The 12500-nt window shown below is 36.1% G+C and overlaps 1 protein-coding gene and 1 pseudogene across 1 annotated transcript in view; one reads left to right on the top strand and one right to left on the bottom strand.

The window, feature by feature from the left end:
- TMEM114 (transmembrane protein 114) overlaps positions 1-12500 on the top strand; it is a 1025745-nt gene that overhangs the window by 236194 nt on the left and 777051 nt on the right. The gene's annotated exons all lie outside the window — the stretch shown is intronic.
- On the bottom strand, positions 5216-5313 carry LOC122817446 (annotated as a pseudogene).

Here is a 12500-nt window from a genome sequence, read left to right as displayed (position 1 = left end):
CATGCATAATTTGAACAACAGTACACAATCCAACAACATGCAGGGTTGATTGATGGCAACAGGCCATCAGGTTTGGATGTATGAACAGGGCACATGCATCAACGCACATGCAAATATGTATGACCCAACAGGACAATTGTCCAGGGGAGTTAATTGTGAATACACATACCTATTTCACTTGGAATGGATTATTTGTGGTTATAGGGTAGGGTGAAGAAATATTTCATTAACAACTTCAAATACCTATACATATGCTGTACATTTCTACTAGCTGCAGATATATACACACTACAGGTCTGATTACAGTTTCCTATGTGTAAACTTATGCATGTTGGTGATAGGAATGTTACTGCTACATCAATATACATTTCATTTTTATTCATACACATTCATATCTGGCTCTGTTCAGCTACAGCATCCTGCTACATTTGCTTTATATGGCTCTAGACAACTGTGGATGTTTGGTATTTCATACGACCATACTATCTGCATATTGCAAACTGAGAGCAACATATCCAAATTGTGGGACACACATTCCAGCTTCAGTACTTTATTCCACACATTTCTCTGTTTGGTTGTGCCTGTCACATTCATTTCATTCTGTACTGACTGCAGTGTACTTTATTCAGGAGTTATTACAACTTTATTGGTGGATTCATACCTCTTTCTCACACTCTCACTTGTTTTATTTTTACAATTCAGGATGGTACTTAATTCTAGGCTTTATTGACATGTTTTACTTGGTTATAACAATCCTTTCCAACAGTCTCACTTGTGTCATGTTTCAGAATTTAAACGGGGATATATTTCACACATGTGTTTTACTCAGCTTGTGTAGCTGTAATTTTCAGCCTGCTGCAGGTTATGTACTATTATATTACAGGTGGAATATCTTTATTTCAGACTTGTTTCATTTTTATTTTTGGATTACAGACTGCATCACACTTATGTAATCACACAGTACTAGCAGAATCTCTCTTACACTGTTACTTGCACTTTATATTAATAGGTGACTACACTGCACTCTTTTGCAAACTGTCATACTTATATTTTTTAACAATTACAGGGAGAGAATTACTAACCTGCCTGGTGGCGCAACCGCACAAGCCTATCGGCATAGGCTCGACGATTCGCGGAATGGACACCTGCAGCTGCAATATAAATGAAGTAATATTGGAATAAACATCTCCATAATATCAGCTAGGTTAACTTTCTACATAAATAATTACATGTAACTTACTCAGTAGTGGGGCTTTGGGCATTTGCCGGGCCTCCTGGATCCAACGGTTCAGTTGGTCCTGCTTCCGTCTCTTCAGGTCCGCATGGTGGTGATGGACCTGTTCACCAGTCCTTGGTATTCCTGTGGCACTGGTGAGATCATGTGCCAACCGGTCCCACGCCTCAGCCCTATATGCTCTCCACAGGACCTGGCCCTGCATGAGTTGGGCCTCATGATCATGGACGAGGAGCCAAACCATATATTTGGCCTCCTCAATGCCCCACCTCTGTGCTCAGAAGCAACTACCCTCTCCTACACCTGCCATCCTGACTGCAAATCGGTTCCACAATCAGTTATGCTGTGTATTCCCGCCTATGGGGCTTATATATGCCGTTTTTCCCGCACTTATCTGTGATTGGCCATTTTGGAAATGTATCAGCTTCACAAAACCTGCTTTGTCATGCTTCTCTTTCCATTCATTCCTATATATATGCTATTACTGCATTTCTAAGTGCAACTGTCATGGCTTAATGGTTCAGTGCTTTGACTATGGTGCATGGTATCCTGAGTTCGAGCCTGGCCATTGCTTTTTATATTTTATGACTGTCTACACAGGCTAGAAGGTGTGTCTGTGTAAAGGCAGTTTTGATACAGCTTGCTCAATGTTGCCCGCCGGTTATCTTGTCGGCGCGGTGCGCAGCTCCGCGCAAACGGGTTACGCTGGTTTACGCGTCATTTGGCTGTCAGCACGCATATTACGCTCAGCTCAGCTGCGGGCACACAGTTTCAGCATGTTAGACCTCTGCTCAACCACAGGCACTCATTTTACACCTGTTAAACCACTGCTCACCTACGGCCACTCATTTTACACCTGTTAAACCACTGCTCACCTACGGGCACTCATTTTACACCTGTTAAACCACTGCTCACCTACAGGCAGATATACTCAGCTTGTTCGAGTGTAGCTCAGCTATAGGCACTTCTGACATTTGTTTTTTTTTTATTATCACACATTTCTTCATAATACATGGCCCATTTCATTACATTTTACATAAAAATAATTTTATACATGTACATATATGTCAGGGAATTGTTTCGTGCTTATTTCACTAAAAATAAAAATTGATGTTGTGGGGGCTCGAACCATGACTGCCTCCTCTTCAGCCGACGTCTCTACCGCTACGCTATTGCTTCTTGGCTTACTTTGCATTTTTAGATCTTATATGCTTTTCCACTGACTGCTAACTGTGGCTAAGCGAAGGGCATGCCCACGCACACGAGCGCACTCACGGGCAAACATCTTTACAACTTATAAAAAAAAATATAACATGTTCATTTTTCCATTTTATGTTTATAGTCTGTGGGGGCATGTGTTGTGTTGTGTTTATTGACATTTACGCAGACTCTTTGTCGTGGGGGTGTACTTTCGGGACTGTTACTCTTCTGGGGGGCGTGTCTGTTTGCAGGGCTCGCCCTATGGACACGCCCCCTACTTTCTTACACGGACTGTGTTGGCCTTGGGTGTGAGTCAGCATGCCCTCATGAATATGCATGGCATGCTGATGTCACACCGTTTAACTGCAGCCTCCGTGTAAGCCTTGTAACTCTTACACGGAGGCTTCGTGAATCCTGCCCAGCGTCTTTGTAACAGTCTTTCCTTCACTTGCATAAACTCCCTGACAAAACAGATGCCTTTCAGAAGTGTGTTCAAAAATCCATTAAAATTCTCCATATGAGAGGGATTCCAATAAATGAGGAGAATGGGAACTTCTGGCATGTAAAACATTATTAACCGCTGTTGTCTTTTTAAGGGGTTTAAATTGCACTTTATTATTAACATCCACATACAATTTTATATTCAAGAATTGTATGGCCTGTTTGTTAACAACAAAAGTAAACTCCAACCCAAATGGCTTATTATTTAACAACCCTTCAAACTCTCTTATATCACTTTACAAATAAAGATAAGATCATTTATGTAACATTGATATCTTACAACAAACTGAAAAAAGTCTGTAGTATACAAACATGCATTTTCAAAATAGGACATGAAGATAATATCATATGAGGGGCAAAATGAGCTCCCATTGCTGTACCTTCCCTCTGCAGGAAAATCTCATTATTAAAAATGAAATAGTTATGTGTGAGAGAAAATTCCAATAATTTTATCAGGAACGTAGTACGTGGCTCTTCACCCAACAGCCCAGATCTGTAACTAGGTTGGGGTAAAGGGGATAGCATCCCTGGGTGGAAGCTTTTAAGGTGCATGATTGGCAATTGCTGATGGGGAGTAAGTGCCTTACCAGAATTCATATAAAAGCCATGTGCATTACCAGAATTCATATAAAAGCCACATGCATTACCAGAATTCATATAAAAGCCACGTGCAATGTTATGTTTTCCTTAATGAATGCCAGTGCTGCATTCAAAGAGCCAAGCTCTTCAACAAGCTGCTTGCTAAAGTTGCTGAAGGTATGGAAGACAGTTTTATGGTATTCAACTCTGAGAAGTCCTTTTTGTGGTTCTCAGCTTCAGGTTGAGTGGACTCCATTCTGCCCAATGTACCACTCTGTTACAGCCTATCTCAAATAAGGCATCCTGCCAGATATTGCAAATCAAACAGATGCCTGATTTTCTTTGTGTTTAAACATTTCAATATTTCTATTATTATATTAAATTATATGTTTTTTTCTTATGTATCCTAGTTTAGTGACAGTTTTTATGCAGTCTTTTTGGAAAGATACTCAGAAGTTTTATCTTGGTTATAGTTTTCTGTTCCAGTTTTTCTTCTTTCCTAATAGGATGCACATACTTATAGGAATACAAAATGATAAAATGTGTTTGCTCACTGACTTACATTTCTTTATAATGAATGGAATACATTACTTCATATTGCCTGTTTTGACACTGTCATGTCTCTTGACCTAGAGTTTATAAAGATCACTTTTGCTTACTAAGTTTGACTGCTTATCAGTCCCGATTCTCAGACTCAAGCAAAATATTTAATAGTAGTCTTTGTAGCATTCACTGGGCATATTACATGGTAAGATTTTTTCTAGTTGTATAAATAAAACCTAGAGGATAGGACTGCATCAATAGTACACAGTCAGCTTTAATGGATGAGAAACATACAGAAAACTATATTCTCAATAAGTCATTGCATGATTAAATAGATATTTCAAGAGCTTTTTTTTTTCAAAAAGGAATGTGCATTCCCACATAACAGAATCACTTAAAGGCCAGTGAGGTATAGCTGTATAATTTAGTTCATGAATAATTTATGAACCTTCACTTCCTAGTTTTAGATTCATCCTTGACCAACAGCTACTTCAGCCTTACACTCTGGCCAAGTAATAAACACCTAATGTTCTTCTATAACAAGAATAGACTGCCAGAGCTGTAATGAGTCATCCTTGTTTTGCAACAACAAATGAGTGCTTAATTACTAGATATCATCTTAACAAAGTTATGGATGTGACTTCAAGATGCAAGGTAGCTTTTTAATTTTTTTTTTTAATTTTGAAAGTAATGTTGTGGCAGATGGTTTAGTAGAAAGGAAGAACAGGTAGTGACACAAGCATGGCAGGACATTAAATTATGGTAACCATTTACAATTCATAGAATCATTGGCATGAGTCTCAGAATAGTGAGATAGAATGCGTGAAAATGGGGCTTACATATACTAATCCCAAGATTGCTGTGTCCCAGAGTATTTCCTTTCCTCCTAGGTACGGTGATCTTAGAGTTAACATATATATAAATAGCATATACGTGTGGCACTAAGTCCCACCATACTGAGGATGCAGGGAGGCAAACTACACTGCAAAAAAAGTGTAAATATGTACAGATTCATATGTAAGGCCTAGGCTAGCTGCCCTTGGGGGATATTTTAAATCTAGCCAATTTCCCTTCCAAAGGTGAGAATCAAACCCTGTATGTTGTGTCTATGAGGTAAACATCTTAACCATTACAGAAACGCAGACTATGGAATGCTTCACAAATTTGCATATCAAATTTGCATATCATCCTTGCTCTGGGACCATGCTAATCTTCTCTGCATCATTCCAATTTTAGTATGCATGCTACTAAATCAATCAGAGAACATTAGCTAAGCACAGTACTCAACTGACATTGTAGCATTCAGGTGTTAACATCTTTAAGCATAGATTGGAAGACATGAGATTCAAACCTGCAGATGCAACCTACATCCAAACTCTAACCTGGAAACCTATCTGCCTACCTAAGACAATGACTAATTACATTTGCTGTTCTCCAGTATTTTCAACCTGTTTTTTTCATAATCCTGTGACTTGCAGTTACGAGTCTTGGAAGTGCAATAAGGAGCCAATTAATATACTACAGTTTCATTTTGGTGCTAGCAGTAATCAGACCTAAGAATAAGGTATATGCATTAGGTCTTAATTTAGATACCCCCCAGGATCTCATAAATGTGTCAAAACATATGTGGATAGTCAAATGTTTATAACCTTCAAAATCAGATTTCAGATGGTGTTGCAACACATTGCCCCTTGTTTTCTTCATGAAAAAAGATAAGTATATCTGTGGATGCTTATTCCTCATTTCCCAAGCAATCCACAGGTGGCTAGGCTGCTTATTAAATGCAGGGCTCCAGCAGCTTAGGCTGAGACCCTGCCCCTGAACCATCACCCTTACTGATAATGTAGATTATTTTATGTGCACTTATCTCTTTTGTGTAATTAACAGATTCTGAATTCAACACACCTTATTTACAGATGAAGCATCTATAGTATGCAAGCATTTCCAGTGCATAAAAGTATATGTACAAGGAGCCTGTGTGCTAAGAGCACGTCAACTTGTCTGGAAACCAGTTTGACAGTCAGTGGCTCTATCATGTCCGATATTATTCTGACTTGCAACTTCTGAACTGGGGCAAAAATATATTGTGGAGATGCAAATGTATTGATAGATATTAACTTCTCAGCAGTCTCCATTAAATGACGGGCTGAATACACTCCAATAATGAAGGAATGCAGGGTAAAAGGATGGAGATTCAAGTGAAGTTACCTGGCTACTCTAAAAATTATGTTTACAGATGGCTCTATGACTTTCAACTTACCAGAGAAAGCGTTGCTAGTCATAAAAATGAGGGAAACATTAGGAACTACTGGAATCACAACAAATGGAGAAGGAGAAGAGTCTCTGAGACAGGCTTAAGGCAAGAAAATGACAGAGAGATGGCAAAATCTTTCCTTTAAAAAGAACAGAGTGGGCCTTATTGGCATTGCATGAACAGTAAAAAGAGATAGCCATGTCTTTTAGTAAAGTGGGCATTTGCTCAAGCAGGTACTTTATATAGCAACCCTTATTTACTAACCAAAAGTATGCAGCCATGGTCATGATTTGACTTTTCCTATGAGCTATGCTGCAAGAGTTAAATGTGGAATATTTCACACAAACACAAATATGTCGTATATAAGTAAGCAAAGGGGAAACAGTAAAAACTAAGTAAGGGAGCTCTGTGATACACAGGCATTAGGTAGCACACAATTTCAAATCATAGTAGGAAATGTAAAGCAAAAATGGCAATTTGAGACAGATGGAAGATCTAGAACATAAGTCCGGGCTGCTGTCTTCTGAAACAAGGTAGAACTTGGTATTAGTCATAGCAGACAGTACAATACCATTTCACAGAGTTCAGGAAAATGGCCAGCACTGATCAGGTGGTGATTAGACAGGGGAAACACTGAAAATAGTGATAGAAGGGGTGTCTACAAAATAGATAAGGCACTTCAAAAGACAAAGTCAAAGTGGTCAGTAAAATGCTAACAGACTGACATACCAATATGTGCAAATAGATATAACAGGATAGAAGGAAGAATATATGGTAGTGGAAAAGTTAATAAAAACTAGAAGATTCAGAATCATGTGTGTTAAAATGCCTACAGAAGTATTTCTATATTGTGGAGGGGATTAAGAAGATGTTTCCATGGGCATCGAGTACTGTTAGTAATAGGGCCTTCTCATTGACTGAAGTGAACTTTTTCATGTGCATGGAGGGGGAGATAAATTAGAGCACAGTCACCAAAGAAGTAGGTTAGATTATTCCATTAGTTAAATAAACTGTAACCAGAAAATAGGGGAAAGCAAATAATCCAACCACTGAGTAGCTGATAAAATTAACAGCAATGTTTAAAAATAATACAAGGATCAAAGTTTCAGTTCATATGGCAAAACTGGGAGAGATTTAAGGGAAAATGGGGTCAGGACTGAGACTGACCTGTAGGTTATAACGCATGCTCCCCCATTTTAATCTTTTACATTTTTAGCTTCTTAATGTTTCAGAAAAAGTTTTTTTTCAGGTGTCAACTCTGTAATAAACAAGGAAACATATAGAAAGACATTGTGGTTTATGTGTATATAGTTTTTTTTTGTAGATGTGATAAATTATGTTCTTTGTAAATGAAAGGACTGGAGTAAAATGACAGTTTCACAGCAAAATAAATGAGTAATTAATAATGGCATAATTAACAGAGTTTTGATTTAAACTTTAAAATATTTAATTTTCTACTACATAAAAATAAAGCTTGTAAGACTGGGCTATAGACAAGAATCACTCTATAAGGTGAAACCTGACACATATGGGATTTATATTTGGTTCCTGCCATCAAGGAAAGCAAAGTGTACACAATGCATGAGGATCATGTGGAATGTAATATATATATATATATATATATATATATATATATATATATATATTTTTTTTTTTTTTTTTGGGGGGGGGGGGGTTCTGTGAAGTAAATAGTATGAATGTTGAAAAAAATCCTAGACCTGTAAAGCAGTCACTTGTTTCATATCATTCTGAAGTAACACTCATTATAGTGATACTATAATGAAAACACAGTGATGATAAATAAAATAAAATAAATTAAAAATCAGCAACAAGTGTTTAAAATTGTATGTGGTGCTTTTTAAGCTAATTGGTCTTTAAAATCTCTAACTCTGCATCCATTTTATTAACTGATTTGATTCTGCTGCAAGGGCAGTAGCTCTTCAAACAAAACCTCAGTAAACTATTACTTTCTTATGGATACCATGGTGGAAATAATAATTCTTAAGGAAAAAAAATATTTCACTTCCAGAAATTATGGCTAAACACAAGTATCTGAATACAAAGAAACTTTGATGTTTTTACCTTGATATGCTAGGAAGGTAAACAAAAAAAAGCTCACAAATCTAAAACAAACATAAATGTGCATCGGCTGTAAACTGCAGATACCTGTATAAATAAAGAAGTCTATCAGAAGAGGAGGCAGTCAGTAGTAGTTACAAGAGTATCTCTATTTACCTAGACTTTAAGATTCCCTTATGAATAAGCAGCAGACATATTTACTTCATTGGGCCAGAATTTCTTTCTATTAGATATTTACATCACAACACCAATGTTTCTGTCATCTCCATGTTAAAAAATATACAAGATTAAAAAACAAAACAAAACTGGATACAACAAAATTTCTAACATTCATCTGTTTTTCTTTTATACCATATAACCTATTAGTTTAAAGTCCGAATTTATGGGACTGTTTAAACATGCAATGTGACAAATTCCTATAATTTACTACCTTGATCCCACCTGTTACATAGTTTTGCATCATCTTAGCACCAAATATCTATCCTGTAAAAGCATTTTGTCCAGATTGACTGAAATAAAATATCACACAGTGTTCACTAAAGGAAATGATTAATGCAGAGCTTAGTTCTAGTAATGAAAAAATGAAACAACATGGCCTGAATGTCCACTTAAAATGACCTCATAAACCAGACCTATGTGTTCTTCTTCTGCCTGATAAACTGTTAATTATTTCATCTGAGCTTATTCCTAATGTGATTCTGAGCTCCCAAAATAAATGCAACTGAAAAAAAAGCTTTCTGCACACTGCTTCTGATGAAATCATAATGATTCACTCAGAGGCAGATGAGAGTTTAAAGGTTCATAAGTAGTTAATAAAAATGGAGGAACATATTAATCGCTCTGTACTGCTCATAGTCTTCCTAAAAATAGCTGGCAGGTTTCTCATATTAACAGTTACGTTGTTCCATAACCTTGGAATGTCTGAATACTATGTCTCTGTAAAAGCATTATTTCAAATTATCTTTAGCATATCGTTGCTATTTCTTACTTTATTTAACATGGCAACACTTTGTGGTCAGGTATTTGAAAAGAAGTATGCTGCTGATGACCCTAAAAGCATTAGTTAACCATCAATAAAATTATATATTTATAACATATTTTGACAGATTTTATGAGCATGAAAATATCTGTGCTTCTTATAATTTATCACAATAAATATATATACTTTGGTACTTACGTATTATTGCAACCATATTTTGCAACATCTTTTACTTTCGTGACTTTTACTAAAACAGCATCACTGAAGTGTAATATGGAAGGGTTGACTGTCAGAAAGTCTGCTGGGATATCGGTGGTGGTTTAAAAACTATTAAGACTTATCATTTTAAGATTTGTGGGTAGCGTCCTTTAAAGATGTCAAGAGTTGAATTCAGAGATTGCAATGGTTGCGTGTGTACGTATCTTGGGCTGAAAGGAGTGTGGGAGTTAGCGTACGATATTATACACACGCAGAGTGTAAACAGATTAGGTGCTTTCATAATGTGGAAAGGATTACTTTTACTGCAGTTCTTGTGGCGAAGGATTATTTCTCAGCATTACCTTGTTCTTTTTGGATGTATTAAAGTATTATGAAGGCTAGAAACAGGTTTTCTGTAATGTTTTTGTAGTCTTAGGTAGGTTTATCATTGATAAAATAATAAAGGCTTGAAAATAGATTTCCTCCTTTACCGACAGCATGTGAAAGGAATGCATTTGAAGTAGAATGGGACTTGCTTAACTGAAAGTTGAGCAAATAGGACAAATAACTTCCAAAAATGACAGCGTAGATCGTCTGGACTCGAGCCGTGAATTAGTTACCAGGAGACTGTTTCCTTTTTTCACGCAACTTTATTGAACCACAGTAGGCACCACAAAGCACATCAGATTCGAATGGTTAAGCGCTTTCATCTGCATTCCCAGATTTCATCAGAACCATTTGTCAAAGCATGTCACTTCCTTTTTAAGTACAATTTGGCGCCAAAAAATAAAATTAAAAACAAACTTCTCACCATTTACATCAATATATCTAAAACGAACTGTCCTAAAAACATAGAATATACTGGTTTTAAAGTGCATATTACAGTGCATAGTACATTTGAATTACATAGGATTTATTAACTGTCTACCCAATACACAGGTTAATGTTTGTAGAATTACTAAATAAAAATATAAATATATATAATTATACTAATATGTATAATAAATAAATATAATGCTACTTATGTATTGTATGCAGTATAAATATATCATAATAAAACACAATTATAATAAAAATGTTAAAATTATTTATTTATGTACTAAGCTGATGGATTCCCTTTAATCTAACACTAAAAAGGGCTTTATACTTATAAAATCATTTATACCCGGGGGGGTTGTTGCGTCTAGGCAAATCTGCCACTTACTTTCTAACCAGGCTAGGTACGTTTTCCAATTTCCTCCTCTATCACTAACCTCTACCTGATCAATAATAGCAAAATAAAAATTGTGTTCACTTCCCTTTTCTAAGATGTGTCTACTTAATACATTCTTAGTATTGCCCTTCCTGATGCTATACAGATGCTCATATACACGGGTTTTAAGTTTCCTCTCGGTCTTTCCTATATAATACACATCACATTTCCCACACACCGCTATATAGACAATCCGCTTGGTATTACAATTACCCTTCTTAGCAAATACCACAGATTTAACAATGTTCTTAAGTCTCATTCTACATCTGTTGTAAATGTATTTACATTGACTACATGCACCACAGCAGGTGGTACCATTCCTACTGTTTCCTAAATAAGTCTTTTTCTTAGTCTCTATCATTCTTTTTAGGTTTAAACCAGTTTTGTATACTATGGAAGATTGTGTTCCAATTATGCCTCCAAAAGGTACAATTGTAGTGATGATGTCCCAATGTTTTTTCAATATTTCAATCACAATATTAGTATATGGATTGAATCTAATAATACAAACTCTGTTGTCTCGGTCTGAATGGACTTTTGTACTAAGCAAACTACCTGTACCCAACAGTGGTACATATTTACCACTTGCTTAACTGACATGAGATGCTGGCGGTAAAGGGGAACCCTATTTTCAAATCTTATTTTTTTAGCTGTTTCATTGATAAACCTTCCTTAAACTACAAAACATTACAGAACACGTCTCTAACCTTCATAATTTGCTACTACTTAACATAAACAGAAGCAACCAGCATTACTGCAAAAATCTGGTGGCGATAATACTTAAGTACCTATACTTCTTATAATTTATCAAAATAAAATGTATGGATTTGTTCCATCTGCTTAAATTATTTAAGAGTACAGTCATAAAAGCACTATTAAATTCTATACATGGGCTCATTCAGTAGCAATATAAGGGGAGCAAATTCTTGACTTTCTGACTAGTTGACATAATGACGAAATCATGGATAATTCTGCAATACCTGTTATTGATGAATGTTAACATTTTCTTCTAAATTTAACATTTGCAGTGGTAGCTGACTCTTTTGCATAAGTTGCAGTCTTTAACTGATCAGAATTCATCGGACATTTAATAGCTATCTGACTGTTTCAAATTGCACAGGTGTGTTTTGTTGAAAAATGCAATGTTAGTTGAACAGTATTCTGTTAAATTATGATATTATTGGTATTGTTTTAGTATAGCTACATTGTTGGCAGTTATGCAGATAAGCTCACAGCAATTTGCAAACTTGGCAAACTAGATGCTGATGAATTGTAAAGAGACGCCAAGAAATTTAATAACATTGGCTTGAGGAAGAATACCCTTTGGGGAGCTCTACTATGGCAGCATTTCTTTCAGAACAAATAACTCTGCTTCTCATTGTATCCTATTCATGTGTCACTCCCTACTTCGGTTAGCAATAAAGGGTTAACTTTTAAGGTCAGCTATAAAAGGGTTACTTTTTAATTAGATTTACCTGTTTATTAATGTCAGATAAACAAATGGGACAAAGAATTATATAAACCCAGCTATATCATTTCAGCTGAAAAATCTAACAGCTATTTTTTTTTTTGGGGGGAGGGGGTAATATTTATCTACCGATATTGTTATGGGCCTTGTTTTACTGTCACTTCCCACTACTATCAGTCTAATTAGTGGGTTACCGTATGGTTAAAGGAATGA

Source organism: Protopterus annectens, chromosome 12.part0 (assembly GCF_019279795.1).
Source record: "Protopterus annectens isolate FY-2018-M chromosome 12.part0, PAN1.0, whole genome shotgun sequence".
In the NCBI taxonomy this organism is placed as follows: Eukaryota; Metazoa; Chordata; order Ceratodontiformes; family Protopteridae; genus Protopterus; species Protopterus annectens.
Note: the sequence above shows the minus strand (reverse complement) of the source record. Positions and strands in the feature narration are given on the sequence as shown.